The sequence below is a fragment of the Pongo pygmaeus genome, chromosome 6 (assembly GCF_028885625.2).
Source record: "Pongo pygmaeus isolate AG05252 chromosome 6, NHGRI_mPonPyg2-v2.0_pri, whole genome shotgun sequence".
In the NCBI taxonomy this organism is placed as follows: domain Eukaryota; kingdom Metazoa; phylum Chordata; class Mammalia; order Primates; family Hominidae; genus Pongo; species Pongo pygmaeus.
In genome coordinates, this window is record NC_072379.2 from 51,791,868 (window position 1) to 51,807,254 (window position 15,387).

General features: G+C 39.9%; 1 protein-coding gene across 5 annotated transcripts in view; it reads right to left on the reverse strand.

Annotated features, from left to right (window-relative positions):
* Window positions 1-15,387, reverse strand: part of NPSR1 (neuropeptide S receptor 1) — a 233,563-nt gene that overhangs the window by 204,397 nt on the left and 13,779 nt on the right. The window lies entirely within an intron of this gene.

Sequence of the window (15,387 nt, forward strand, 5' to 3'; positions counted from 1 at the left end):
TGCACCTTTTAAAAATCTTTTGGAAATATACATCAAGAGACAAAAAGTTTGTATTCTTTGGTCAAGTAATTGTAACACTATGTGAAAAGTAGGTCAAGATGTGAAAAAGAACACCCCTGTCACAAAGATGTCCATATTTATTATAAAAAAAATTAGAAATTGTTTAAAGATAATAGGGTAGCTAAGTAAATAAAGCACTTCAATTTAGTGAACTATTACAGCGTAGCTGTTAACAATGACAACCATGAAGACTATGTAGCAATATTAAAAATACCTATAATATAATGGTAAGTGGGGAAACATGATAAAATCATATACTGGGTATGATTACAACTTGGTAAAATTATATACATAGCAAAAACGCTGAAATACAGTAAAATGTTAAAAGCAGTCATATTAGGGTAGTGTAATTATGGGTTATCTTTTGTTCATTTGACAGAATTTTATAAGACAGTAATATTAAAGTTCTACTGAAGAATGTTTCTGTGGTTTGAATGTGTCCTCCAAGGTTTATATGTTGAAATTTAATCCCCAGAGCAATGGAGTTAAGGTAGAACCTTTAAGAAGTGACTAGGTCATGAAGGCTCTGCCCTCATGAATGGATTAATGTTGTTATTGTGGGAGTGGGTTAGTTATTGCAGGAGTGGGTTACTGATAAAGGAATGAGTTCAGTTCCCTTCCCTTGTCCCTCTCTCACCCTCTCACTTTCTGCCATGGGATGATGCAGCAAGAAAGCCCTCACCAGATACCAGCACCTTCCCAGACCCTGGCACTGTAGAAATAAATTACTTTTCTTTATAAATTACTCAGTCTTTGGTATTCTGTCATAGCAGCATGAAACAGATTAAGTTAAATGATTAATTAGTAAAAAAGAAAAAAAGCAGGAATGCTATTAATCTAACAGTCCTTCTAAGAAAATTTTTTTTTTTTTTTTTTGAGGCAGAGTCTCGCTCTGTCACCCAGGCTGGAGTGCAGTGGCATGATCTCAGCTCACTGCAAGCTCTGCCTCCCAGGTTCATGCCATTCTCCTGCCTCAGCCTCCCAAGTAGCTGGGACTACAGGCACCCGCCACCACACCTGGCTAATTTTTTTTGTATTTTTTAGTAGAGACGGGGTTTCACTGTGTTAGCCAGGATGGTCTCGATCTCCTGACCTAGTGATCCACCCGCCTCAGCCTCCCAAAGTGCTGGGATTATAGTTGTGAGCCACCGCACCTGGCCTTCTAAGAAATTTTTTATGAGCATCTTCATGAGTCCTACACTTTATCAATCTGATATTTAGGCTCTCCATCCTGGATTTACAGATTGGTTTCTGAGATCCTAGGTGGAGGTCAGGGCCTTGGAACTGCAGAACTGTGGAAATGAGGATAGGCATTGTGGTGATGTTGGGGGAGGATGAGGGCTGCACAACTACAGTGGGAGGATAACAGGGTTGGAGAGCTCTGCAGATATATCGTGTCCAGCATACATATGTCACTCCCACTTGGAGGGCAGCATCTTTGCTCAGCTTCAAGTCACACACTTTCTCTCTGGTTCTTTGATGACTAGAGGGGTCATATCCTGCATAACTCATTTCTCTAGCAGTCTTGAAATGGGTGATAAAGCATCAAGAATAAAAACTAATTGTTATTCAAAGGTCTGTACTGAGTGGAGGGAGTGAATTTTTGTAAGAGAATTTTCTCCTTTGAGATAGATGGACAATAGTGCTGTCAGTAGCAGATACAGCAGGAGAGGCCTTTGATGTCGTAGACTGACACTTCCCATTCAGGTGGTGTGCCAGCAGTGGGACATAAACAAGTGATTTTAATTTGGAGGACCTCTCTTTTAAAAAGCACTGGAACAACTTGCAGACTAACCTAAGCAGCCAGGTGGCTTGGAAGTCTCCATCAGAAGGTCTCACTGACACCATGGTGCTGACAGATGAAACAGTTGAGGGACAGGGTTGGGGATAATGTGTCTATGTTCCTCAAATTGTTCTAATATAATATTCTATCAGGCAGGATGATGGTGCCCTGGGGGTGTCTAGGTTCAGGAAAGAGCCCATCAAGCAGGTGGCCTGGCAGGTAAGGTATGACAGAAGGCCATCAAATACTTTTGGTCTCTGGAATGAGCTTTGGTGTGAATGGCCCAGGGCAGTGCTGTGACACAGTTTTTGGGCCAGCCCTCCTGTGCCAAGCTCTTCAGTAGTTCTCCTTCTTCCCTATTCCTTGTTAACATTCTGAGTCTTCTAGGGAAGCACCCCAATTTTCCAGAAGCTTTTCCATCTGTGTAGCATGAGCTTGGCTATGAGCAGCTGCACATGGTAGAGGCCTTTGGAAAGTGCTTCTCAAAGTATGGTCCGTGGCTAGGATAATTATGTAACGTGGTTTGCCTAGGACAGTCCTAGTTGTCAACTGCTGTCCCAAGATAATTATTTAAATTGCCCTTTCTCTCTCAAAAACTGTCTTCGGTTGGATAGTCAATTATATAATCACCCTATCCATGGTTCCCAATGAGTGGGCTCCAAATATCATAGCCCAGTCTGTATCAATCCCTAAAGATGAATTACTCTCTCTCTCTCAGCTTTGAAATATTTAGGGGATTTAGAGGTTTGGGTTAGTTCATGATGTGATGTGGGGTCCCTGGAGACCTTTCCAGAACTGTGCTCATTGAATATGGTACTTCAACGCTAGAGTTGAAGGAGTTCATAGCTCTAGTGGGTCACCTATATCTACTTCCACAACCCCATGCTGGAGGCTGGGATGGCCTCACCTTTCTGGCTAAGGCCACCCTACATGTCTTTGGCACTGCTAGGAGGCCGAGGAAGTGTTTCAGCACACTGTCCGGCTGGAAAAGAGGTGCTATCTCTTCCGCTGCTGCTGTTCATCCACGTGGGAGAAGAAACTGAATCCACAAGGCCCTGCATACCTCTTCTTACCTTGTAGTTGCTTGATGTTGCAACGTGTTCATGGATGTGGGGTGAAGGGTGTCCTGAGGTCAAAGTTAACAGCAGTTGACTGGAGCTAAAACTGTCAAAGGGGCAAAGTTCCCTCCTCACCCCTGTTCCCCAAATGACAGGAAAATACAGCTGTGCTTCAATCTTCTATGGCCCCTGCCAGCTGGAACCATCCTCCAGGAATGGGTAACCAAAAAGAATGTTGGCATTTCCCATCCTAGTAAAGGGAAGATTGAGACCCAACTCTTCCTCAGGTTGGGACTTGGTCTGGGGATGGAGGCAGGGCAGAACTTGAGCCTAAAAAATGAAGAGCTGAAAGGGTCCCAAAGGATTGTGTCAAGAAGTGGAAGAAATCAGGAGTTTAGGACTATGCAGATGATCTGCCTGACACAAAATATACAACATAAAAAGTGCACAATATGTATACATACACATTACTTAGTAATCATAGAGTAAAAGCCCATGTAATTATTACCAACATCATTAAAAAAAAAAAACCTTTATCAACACCAGAAAGCCCTTCATGTGCCCCATGTAAAACTCTATTCTGTCTCTTCTAGAAATTACCTCTAACCTGATTTCTATTTATTTAATATTTGCTGTTACCACTTACATATGCATCCATAAAGAGTGCTGCCTGTTTTCCAGCTTTATAGAGTAGTTTTATGCCATGTGTTTCTTTTGTCTTGACTCTTTGGTTTATGATTGCAAGATTCGTTCTTGTGATTGCAAAGAGCTGCAGGTTTTTCATTTTTATTCCTATATGGTACTCCATGGTGTGACTATGCTGCGATTTATTGATCCCATGTATTTGATAGACAATTGGGTGGTTTCCAGTTTGAAGCTATCAGAAACAATGCTATAGGGTACCGTACTTTTTTTCCCTAGTACATATTCTAGGTATGGAAATGCTGGGACATGGGAGAAACAAATCTTAAACTTGACTAGGTTATGCCATGATGCTCTCTTTAGTGGTTCTGGGTAGCTTTACAGTTTTCTTCACATTTTTTATTCCTAGGTATTTTATATTTTAAAATTTCTATTTTAAATGACATATTTCATTTACACCATTGTATTTCTGTAACTGGGTAATGTTGGTTTATATAAAAATAACTTACTTTCATATATTTACTTTGAAGCCAGCCAAGATATAAATTGTTTCACTAACCTTAATTGTCATTTCATTAAGTTTTTTGTATTTTTAGTGGAGACTATCATATCAATGGCAAATGATAATTTTCTTTCCAACTCTCAAAGATTATTTATATTTCCCATTTTATTGCATTGGTTAGAAGTTTCAGAACAAAGATCAGATTATAATATGATAGCAGGCATTCTCGTTATGTGTAAAATCAATAAGGTTTTCTCTGATGGTTTATTTATTATGGTCATATCATGTGAGCTTCGTAAATATTTGCTATGCAATTCTTTACATAACATTTCTGCAATTACTTTTATAATGATGAATTATCTACATAAGATCAATTTTTGATTTTTTTGTCTCATTTGTGATCAATTTTAACATTTTGTATTTAGTATTAGGATTAGTTTATTTCTGACTAGTAATAGCGTCATTTCAGTTTATACTTATAAATAAAACTTTTGAATATTATTATTTAAATGATTTCTATACTAATTTTAAAGTTTACCTTTTATTCCTAATAATTTTTGTTTACACATTTTAATGAAATATTTTTATTTGGCTTGTGATTTTATGTCTATTTCATCTTCAATTACATAACTTACAGTAAGTCCTCACTTATCATCATCAATAGGCTCTTGGAAACTGTAACTTTAAGTGAAACGAACTAGCAGGCCCTGAATAACATCATTTCCTTCAACATTATGCCATTGATAAGAAAAAGAAAAATCACTGGTTTTATTATATGTAGTTTCGCTTAAAGTCACAGTTTCCAAGAACTTACCAAAATACTCAGATGATAAGTGAGGGCTTACTGTTCTTTTCCTACATAACTCTTTTTGCCTTGAACTATTTCCTAATATTAATTTTGCCATACTTGATTGAATCATATTTCTATTTTAATGGTATATCTTTGTTTATCTATATATTTCTAACTATGTTGTTTCATTTGCTACCAAGTATTTCTCCTGTAAGTAGAATATAATTTTTGTTTTTGACTTAAACTGAGAGTCTATTTTTAATAATGACACTGATTCATTGTAATTTATTGTGTAACTGATATGTAAGATCTTACAAGATTTTTAAAGTTTGTTTTTGTATTTTAAAAATATTTTCTTTGTCATTCGTGTTTTTATTTTAATTTGTTCACTAGTAATTTGAAACAGTTATTGGCTTTTATTGCATGTTAACTTTTAAAAAATTTAAGACATTGAATGCTTAATTTTTAAGTAACCATTAAAAATCATTCAAATTTGACTTCACACTGAGAAATAAAATTAATTAAAAGGCTTTAAAACTATTTTATTTCCCCAACCCCAGGTTCTGTTAAAATAATGTGTGATTTTAAAATTTAGATTATTAGCATATTCTAGTATAACATACTTTTCTTTTTAGGAGATCATATTCTGCTTTCCATTGTTTACAGTGAGGTTTGTAAGAATTTCTTTTTCTTTTTCTTTTTTCTTTCTTTTTTTTTTTTTGAGACAGAGTCTTGCTCTGTCACCCAGGCTGGAGTGCAGTGGCGCGATCTTGGCTCACTGCAAGCTCCGCCTCCCGGGTTCACGCCATTCTCCTGCCTCAGCCTCCCGAGTAGCTGGGACTACAGGCACCCACCATCACGCCCAGCTAATTTTTTGTATTTTTAGTAGGGACGGGGTTTCACTGTGTTAGCCAAGATGGTCTCGATCTCCTGACCTCATGATCCGCCCGCCTCGGCCTCCCAAAGTGCTGAGATTACAGGCGTGAGCCACCACGCCTGGCCACTATGTCCCTTTTCTTAATGCAATGTCCTTTCAAGCTCTGCTGAGAATACAAATAAGAGATTTTCCAAGATTTACTCCTGTTTCTTTTAGGGAATCTGTTTCATAAAGAGATGCATGTTGATGCCTTAAAGCAATTTCTTCTTTAAAAATTGCAATTAGCTGGTCGTGGTGGTGCGTGCCTGTAGTCCCAGCTACTCGGGAGGCTGAGCCAGGAGAATCGCTTGAACCTGGGAGGCGGAGGTTGCAGTGAGCTGAGATGGCGCCACTGCACTCCAGTCTGAAGACAGAGTGAGACTCTGTCAAAAAAAAAAAAAAAAAAAAAAAAAAAAAAAAAAAAAAAAGAATTGCAAAGCCTTGTATCATATCCAGCATTTTTTCTGAGCCTGGATGGTGCTGGGGGATGGTTTATTTCTGCATTTGTCCAGAACTGTATCAGTCTCTGTTGAACTTTCATTCTTGGATGAAGAAGGAAGAGAAAAGTTAAAGCACTTGTGATGTTTCTTTGCCAGATCAGAAATCCAGGTCTCCATGGTGGGAGAGGTGAGAACAATGTCTGGGAGCAGCCAAAGAAAGAGGCAAGGGTGGAATGTGAGGAAGATAGTAGATACAGGACTGTTTTCCTTACTGAGGCTCTGTCTTCACTGGCACCATCCATGGCCTCGCCCAAGTTTTACTTAGCCAGCTGTCCACACTCCTTTAGCTGGGAGAAGGCACTGGCCACAATCCTCTTCTGTGAGGTCTGCAGCATTCAGTGAACCTCCCACAGAAATTTGCTCACTGGAGATAGCCCCAGTCTCAGTGGATGGACTCTGAGTAGTGGAATCCCCTGGGGCTGGTCTCTTCTCTACTGACCTCCCCAGGAAGGCCTTTACTTCCTGTCAGAGAACAGAGGAATCTGTCAGCCCCTCCCTTAGAATGTCTTACCTACTCTACACCTCATGGACATTCCTCCAGTTTTCCAGCAGGTGGAAGGGAATAGGAAAGTTATCGACCTTCCCTATTTTCTACTTCTGATATGGAAGCGTTTTCAACTGAAATTACATTCTGATAGCCTTTTGGATGAGAACTGGAAAGAGGAAGACAATAAAATAAGTGAACTCAGGGTAGTTTTGCATTGGAAGTCAATGTTACATTTTCAGACTATATCTCTCTTTCATGTTCTCCTTTCCTCATGTAAGTACAGGCAGGCCATGTTTCCAGAAAATCAATGCTGAAGTGAGTAAATGGTCTGCTTTTCACATAGAGAGTCGGCATTTATGACTCTGGCAGCAAAGTTCACATTTCCAGAAATAAAGTTTCTGTCTAATGGAAGAGCCTTCCGGTCCCCAGTGGGCAGAAAATGGCTGCTTTCTTCATGTTTGTAGAGTACAATCCGAGCCAAGGGATCCAGTCTTTTCAAAGTAGTCCCGGGGCTCAGATCTGCATTGTTGGAAGTTCAGAGTGACAAGCACTGCATATCAAATCACCCTGGTTTGATGTATCAGTGAATTGGAAATCATTCCCCGGGGCTGGTGAGTTAGTGATCGCTTGGACTGGGCTTTTGTTCTTGGACTATGCTTTGGGATGGTAAGTCCAAGGAGCTCTGTAAACAGGTTGGGGCCTATTTTCCTTCGACTGACTGATGTCTCTAGGGCAGGCTGAGCAAATCCTATAAATCAAACCCTCCCCACCTCCACATCTTTTGGAGTTTTCTGTTGGAAGATAATTTCACCTTACTCCATGGGCTTCAGAATGCTTCCAGATGTAGGAAGCCTCCTCGGGCAAATGCTTTTGGGGTCTTCCTAAGAGCCATGTTGATATATCTGTTTATGAATTCATCTAATATCTGTTAATTGCTTACTCTGTGCCAGACACAGTGTAAGGTGTTGATGCTACAAGAGAATAAAACAGGTTGAGTGTATAAGTTATACTCAGTCAAGTTTAAATCCTGTTTCACTGAGTAGTACAAGGGTCATTAAGTATGAAAACAGTCAGCTGCTTGCTCCTTTATTCACAGCCTTATTACGCGTGCATGTCCCCCTCCCCACCCACAGGCACACAGAGACACACACAAATCCCAGGATAATCTGGAGAGTCATGGTAATGGGGATTGAGGAAACAATTTCAGAGGAGTGAGAATATCACAACCAGGTGAGCCTCATGGAAGAAAAATTGATAGGCTTTGAAAGCAACCTGACCTGGACTCAGTTTTTGCTACTTGTTGGATGTGTGATAGGTTGTAAGTGATAACCTCTCTGACCTCTTATTTGTAAAATGAAGATGAAGACAAAACCTATCTCAGGATAGTTGTGATGGGTAGATAAGATGATGAAGATGGAGATTTTTAGCTCAGTGCCTGTTACATAGTAGATATGCAATAAAAATTGGTTTATCTCCTCCCTTAGGTTTGTGGACTACATATGTACATTTGAGGGGTGATAACTAACTCACTACCTTTTCAGAGTGATGCTTGAATTCACCCTGTTCACCCTATTTTCGGTACCAGTCTATCGGAATTTCACTAAGCCTAAGAAGCATTCTCCCTACCCACCCCCCACCACACTGTGCTGATGGTATCCCAACACCATCCCCAAACTATTGCAGAATATAGTTGGGCATAAAATGCCCCCTAGTGGTGATGTGAGGCAAAATTCCAGCCAGATGGTCCAATACTGAGTGGAAAAAAGAAATGTATTTAAAATGTTCCAATAACTAAAGATTGGCCTGTTCTCAGCTCAATTACGTGGTTGCTGGCACATGACTGATTGGCTTTTAACCTCAAGTTAGTCAGGCTACACAGTGACATCAGTTTTCTGCAGACTTGGAGAATTGCAAATTGGGATTTAGAAAGATGAATTGCAGGGTTCCTTTGATGATGGTGATGCTGCCACAGGGCTGATAGCTGGGATGTGACTCCATAAGCCATGCTTCCAGAGCCAAAAGGATGCCCATGCTGGCAGGCACTAAGCCTGGGTCACAACTCCACCCCTGGCAACTGTCTGGCCCATAGAAGGTGCTTAATAAATCTCTGTCAGATGGAAACATGGTTGATGACAAGTGCAAGGCTACTTACAAGAATCACAGAAAAGGTTATTTGAAATGGGAATTATCTCAGGAAATACAAGACATTAGTTACTCTAGTTGATTCTGGATCTGTCAGGCTAGTCTGGATTTATCCAGATCCAAGGAATAATGATCTCCTTTTTCAGTTAGGTGCTGAAAACTGGAAGAAAAAAAGCCTAAGTATCTTTAACAATTATAGGGTGAAAGGGAATGAAATAATTTGAGGGAATCACATTAATCCAGTACATGGCTTACTGAGTTTGTAATGTATGTAGTAGGTGCACAATAAATATTTTTGATTGATTGCCATGTGCCAAGCATCATTTAAGAAGGCTTACATATTGCTCACTTAACCATCACAACCTGACCAATGAGTTATCACTGTCCTCAATCTTATAGGTAAGGAAATGAAGCTCAGAGAAGTTATTTACCTGGGTTACTGGCTCATTAGGTGATGGAGCTGGGATTTGAATGTAGCTTTGCTTAACTGGAAAGACCATGCCCTGCTTACTCTAGTAGTTTTCTGCCCCAATTTTGGCTTGAAGATAGTGAAGTTGCCTCATTTACTTTCAATGTTCAAGGGAGAGACAAATCTTCATTTTCTTTCTGAGCCAAAACTTGCCTGAAGCTGGGTTTCCGGGGCTGGGTTGGATTCATGACTGTCTCCCCCAGGACTGAGCATAAGGTCCATGCATTGGAGAAATGAAGGGACTCTATGGCAACATGTGGCCTCCACACAACAGTAGTGATAAATGTCACACCAGATGCAGCTACATCAGCTGTCCTGGGAGTCACAAAGCTTTCTGTGCCCCTCATGTTTTCAGGGTTTGTTTTAGGAAGGTTGTTATGTATGTGATGTTGAAGATGAATATATCCAACACAGGAAGGAGCAAATATCTGCTATTTTCCAAGATAGGAAATAAAGTATAAGAAAAAAGGTTTCAATGATTTGGTGTCACTTCTCAGTGAGAAGACAATGAAATTCAACTGCCCTGTCACTGAGACTTGTGTGGCTTCCATCATTCACAGCACCAGGCTCTGAGGCCTACTCAAAACCTCATTAATTTGCTTAGGTGAGTTGGCAGTATCACATGCAAAGATTGAAAATCTCTATTTTATTAGGGATCAGTCACAGTGTAACACAGAGGCATACATGGGCACCTGATTTTAAGTGAAACAGGTAGGAGCAGATAGCAAAGTTCTGTGTTCCTGAAGCTGCTTAATTAGACTTGGAGAATGAGACATGATGTGAGGATTTGGTGACCCCTGGGCAGTAGCTGCACAGTTGGTAATCTGTCATTCAGGAGGTCACCCCAACTTCTTCCCACATCTCACCCTACCTGCTGCTACAGAAGCAATGCCAGGTGGTCAAATAACCAGTCAAGGTCAACAAGGAGGCCTGAAGGTAGGACTGGGCTAGTTCAGGAGGGCCTGCCATTTTTCTCCCCAACAACCATCTCCTTCTGATGATGCCCCTTTTTAAAATCTATCTCTCCTCCACTCCCCTGCCATCAACCCCTGAGTAACCCAACTGGGAGGCTTGCTTGCAAATACAGTTGAATTATTGTCATCACGACCTCCTGTTGGCATTTACATTTTCTAACTGTTTTACCATGAACTATGGGGATTCTATCCCGGATTACCCAGGATTGTCATCAGCTATAACACTCAATTATGAAAATATGTATGACAAGATTTTTAAAATATTCACAAAAAAGAAACCTGTATAAAGCTACATATAAATTTGGTTGCTAGCTCAAGTTTTACTACCTTTGTAAGTCTTTTCATATCACTTTAACAAGGGTCTAGAACAGGAATGGAGAGAGATTGCATCCTCTGCAATGCCTCTAGACCTGTCTGGAGACTGGCAAGAAAAGCTGATAGAGGCTGTCTTTCATGAAGAATAGAGAACATGGATGGGATGGGAGGTGCAGTTGAAGCCTAGGCTTGTTGAATTGGAGAGTGGGGCTGTGGACCACGATTGTTCCAAGTAGTTGTGAACTGAGAGTCAATCTGTGAACTCCCATGTAGTATAGCAGAGGGAAAGGCATTTACCCTGAGGAGAGAGCCTTGGCTTACATGTTGGTGTAGAAATGACACTCAGGCCAGAAGTGGGAAACTCTCCTGAAAATCATGGAGCTGGAGACATGATTATACTGGTTTGTAATCTGTACAATCAGATCCCATAAACATTTCTGAGAATCTAGTATCAAAGTTCAACATACTTTGGGGATATAAGGGAGGCTAAGACAAGGAGCTTCTAGTCTGATGGTGGAGGCAGGTATGTCAACCAGAATTTTCAATGTGAACTTCTTTTTTTTATGTTCTTTTTAAAAATTTTTTTAAATATTTATTATTATTATTATACTTTAAGTTTTAGGGTACATGTGCACAATGTGCAGGTTAGTTACATATGTATACATGTGCCATGCTGGTGTGCTGCACCTATTAACTTGTCATTTAGCATTAGGTATATCTCCTAATGCTATCCCTCCCCCGTCCCCCCACCCCACAACAGTCCCCAGAGTGTGATGTTCCCCTTCCTGTGTCCGTGTGTTCTCATTGTTCAATTCCCATCTATGAGTGATAACATGCGGTGTTTGGTTTTTTGTCCTTGCGATAGTTTACTGAGAATGATGATTTCCAATTTCATCCATGTCCCTACAAAGACATGAACTCATCATTTTTTATGGCTGCATAGTATTCCATGGTGTATATGTGCCACATTTTCTTAATCCAGTCTATCATTGTTGGACATTTGGGTTGGTTCCAAGTCTTTGCTATTGTGAATAGTGCTGCAATAAGCATACGTGTGCATGTGTCTTTATAGCAGCATGATTTATAGTCCTTTGGGTATATACCCAGTAATGGAATGGCTGGGTCAAATGGTATTTCTAGTTCTAGATCCCTGAGGAATCACCATACTGACTTCCACAATGATTGAACTAGTTTACAGTCCCACCAACAGTGTAAAAGTGTTCCTATTTCTCCACATCTTCTCCAGCACCTGTTGTTTCCTGACTTTTTCATGATTGCCATTCTAACTGGTGTGAGATGGTATCTCATTGTGGTTTCGATTGCATTTCTCTTATGGCCAGTGATGATGAGCATTTTTTCATGTGTCTTTTGGCTGCATAAATGTCTTCTTTTGAGAAGTGTCTGTTCATATCCTTTTCCCACTTTTTGATAGGGTTGTTTGTTTTTTTCTTGTAAATTTGTTTGAGTTCATTGTAGATTCTGGATATTAGCCCTTTGTCAGATGAGTAGGTTGCGAAAATTTTCTCCCATTTTGTAGGTTGCCTGTTCACTCTGATGGTAGTTTCTTTTGCTGTGCAGAAGCTCTTTAGTTTAATTAGATCCCATTTGTCAATTTTGGCTTTTGTTGCCATTGCTTTTGGTGTTTTAGACATGAAGTCCTTGCCCATGCCTATGTCCTGAATGGTAATGCCTAGGTTTTCTTCTAGGGTTTTTATGGTTTTAAGTCTAACGTTTAAGTCTTTAATCCATCTTGAATTAATTTTTGTATAAGGTGTAAGGAAGGGATCCAGTTTCAGCTTTCTCCATATGGCTAGCCAGTTTTCCCAGCACCATTTATTAAATAGGGAATCTTTCCCCATTTCTTGTTTTTCTCAGTTTTGTCAAAGATCAGATAGTTGTAGATATGCTGCGTTATTTCTGAGGGCTCTGTTCTGTTCCATTGATCTATATCTCTGTTTTGGTACCAGTACCATGCTGTTTTGGTTACTGCAGCCTTGTAGTATAGTTTGAAGTCAGGTAGCGTGATGCCTCCAGCTTTGTTCTTTTGGCTTAGGAATGACTTGGTGATGCGGGCTCTTTTTTTGTTCCATATGAACTTTAAAGTAGTTTTTTCCAATTCTGTGAAGAAAGTCATTGGTAGCTTGATGGGGATGGCATTGAATCTGTAAATTACCTTGGGCAGTATGGCCATTTTCATGATATTGATTCTTCCTACCCATGAGCATGGAATGTTCTTCCATTTGTTTGTATCCTCTTTTATTTCATTGAGCAGTGGTTTGTAGTTCTCCTTGAAGAGGTCCTTCACGTCCCTTGTAAGTTGGATTCCTAAGTATTTTATTCTCTTTGAAGCAATTGTGAATGGGATGATTTGGCTCTCTGTCTGTTATTAGTGTATAAGAATGCTTGTGATTTTTGTACATTGATTTTGTATCCTGAGACTTTGCTGAAGTTGCTTATCAGCTTAAGGAGATTTTGGGCTGAGACAATGGGGTTTTCTAAATATACAATCATGTCGTCTGCAAACAGGGACAGTTTGACTTCCTCGTTTCCTAATTGAATACCCTTTATTTCCTTCTCCTGCCTAAGTGCCCTGGCCAGAACTTCCAACACCATGTTGAATAGGAGTGGTGAGAGAGGGCATCCCTGTCTTGCACCAGTTTTCAAAGGGAATGCTTCCAGTTTTTGCCCATTCATTATGATATTGGCTGTGGGTTTGTCATAGATAGCTCTTATTATTTTGAGATACGTCCCATCAATACCTAATTTATTGAGAGTTTTTGCATGAAGCATTGTTGAATTTTGTCAAAGGCCTTTTCTGCATCTATTGAGATAATCATGTGGTTTTTGTCTTTGGTTCTGTTTATATGCTAGATTACATTTATTGATGTGTATATTGAACCAGCCTTACATCCCAGGGATGAAGCCCACTTGATCATGGTGGATAAGCTTTTTGATGTGCTGCTGGATTCGGTTTGCCAGTATTTTATTGAGGATTTTTGCATCAATGTTCATCAAGGAGATTGGTCTAAAATTCTTTTTTTTTGTTGTGTCTCTGCCAGGCTTTGGTATCAGGATGATGCTGGCCTCATCAAATGAGTTAGAGAGGATTCCCTCTTTTTCTGTTGATTGGAATAGTTTCAGAAGGAATGGTACCAGTTCCTCCTTGTAACTCTGGTAGAATTCGGCTGTGAATCCATCTGGTCCTGGACTTTTTTTGGTTGGTAAGCTATTGATTATTGCCACAATTTCAGATCCTGTTATTGGTCTATTCATAGATTCAACTTCTTCCTGGTTTAGTCTTGGGAGAGTGTATGTGTCAAGGAATTTATCCATTTCTTCTGTGAACTTCTATGATAAAGATGTTGTAGAAACCCAAATAAGGAACATGTAAGAGAACCTGGGGAGGGACTGGTCATTGTTGGTCAACAGGTATAGCCTAGAGAGACTGTTATGCGAGCTGAGTCTGAAACAATGAGTAGAAGTAGCCAAGCTGAGAAGTAGGGTGCCTGGCAACAGCGTAAGTGAAGGCAGAGAGTGAGAACCGCAGGTTAGTGAGGACAGATAGTGGCCATTCAGGCACTTTTGGGGTAGTAACAGCAGAGAAAAGTTTACAATGAGAAGCTGGAGCTCGGTTTGGAAGCCAATTATTTCAATAATGGGACAGGGTCCAGGGCCTGTGTCGTTGTCCTGAGTTAGAAGAATGTGCTGTCAAGAGGAGAAATTCTTGTCCATCTGCTATCTTCCTCAGTTGTCTTCACCTGAATTGCCTTTGCCTTACCTCTCAACACCATCATTACAAGTGACGGAATGTAATACTAGCACTTTTAGATTGGGACTGTACAGGAAAGCGATTCAGTAGACTCTGGATTACTGCCTGACATTGATTTCTCAGTTTAGTCTCCAGGATATGTTGAATAACTGCATTAGTCATTTCTACTCTGACCGGAAAGACATAGTCATTGGTTTAGAGTTTTTATCATGGGTACCATGGGCCGTAGATCATGCTTTATTAACAATGTTAATCTCCCACATCCTAAACGTTCTCATTTCGATCAGGGCTTGGCATGTGGGACTGCATTTGCATTACTTTCGAATTCAGTTTTCTGGTTACTGGTGAATCCTTGAATTTCACCAGAAACAGAAATGCCAATGTTCTGCAATCATTTTAATGTGAATCTCTTCTTGCAATTTGTTCTTGGATCACAAGAGGACTTCCAAATTAACCACTAATAGCATGTATTGAAAGCTTTGAAACAATTAAATTCTGGGATTCCATCTGAATTCCCATAATATAGCAAACCACAGATGTTAGAAATCATTTGGAAACCCACTGGGCTTCAAGTCTATGTAGTAATTAATATTTGCTGAATAAACGAATGAAATGTCAGCTATATAACAAGAACGAGATTAACATTTAAATTGCTATTTAAGCTCTAGACTCTTGAAATATGGAAAACTAACATTTGAGCAAATTAAGTCCAAATCTCTACAATGTCGTAGGAACCAAAGTAATTACTATATAATAAAAATACCCAGAATGTATTATTCCTGATGATCCACATAATTAAAATAATAAACCTTCAGGAAGGAGGTACTAATAAAAAGGGAAAGTGTCTGAGAAACTTTCCCCTGGGGGCCCACTTTGGCTTGGACCTGATATTTAAAAATCCATGCGGGAGGCTCAAAATCAAGTAGCCAAAAGAAACCAGGAGGAGCGAACACATGGATGAGCAGAAGCAGATGTAAGGA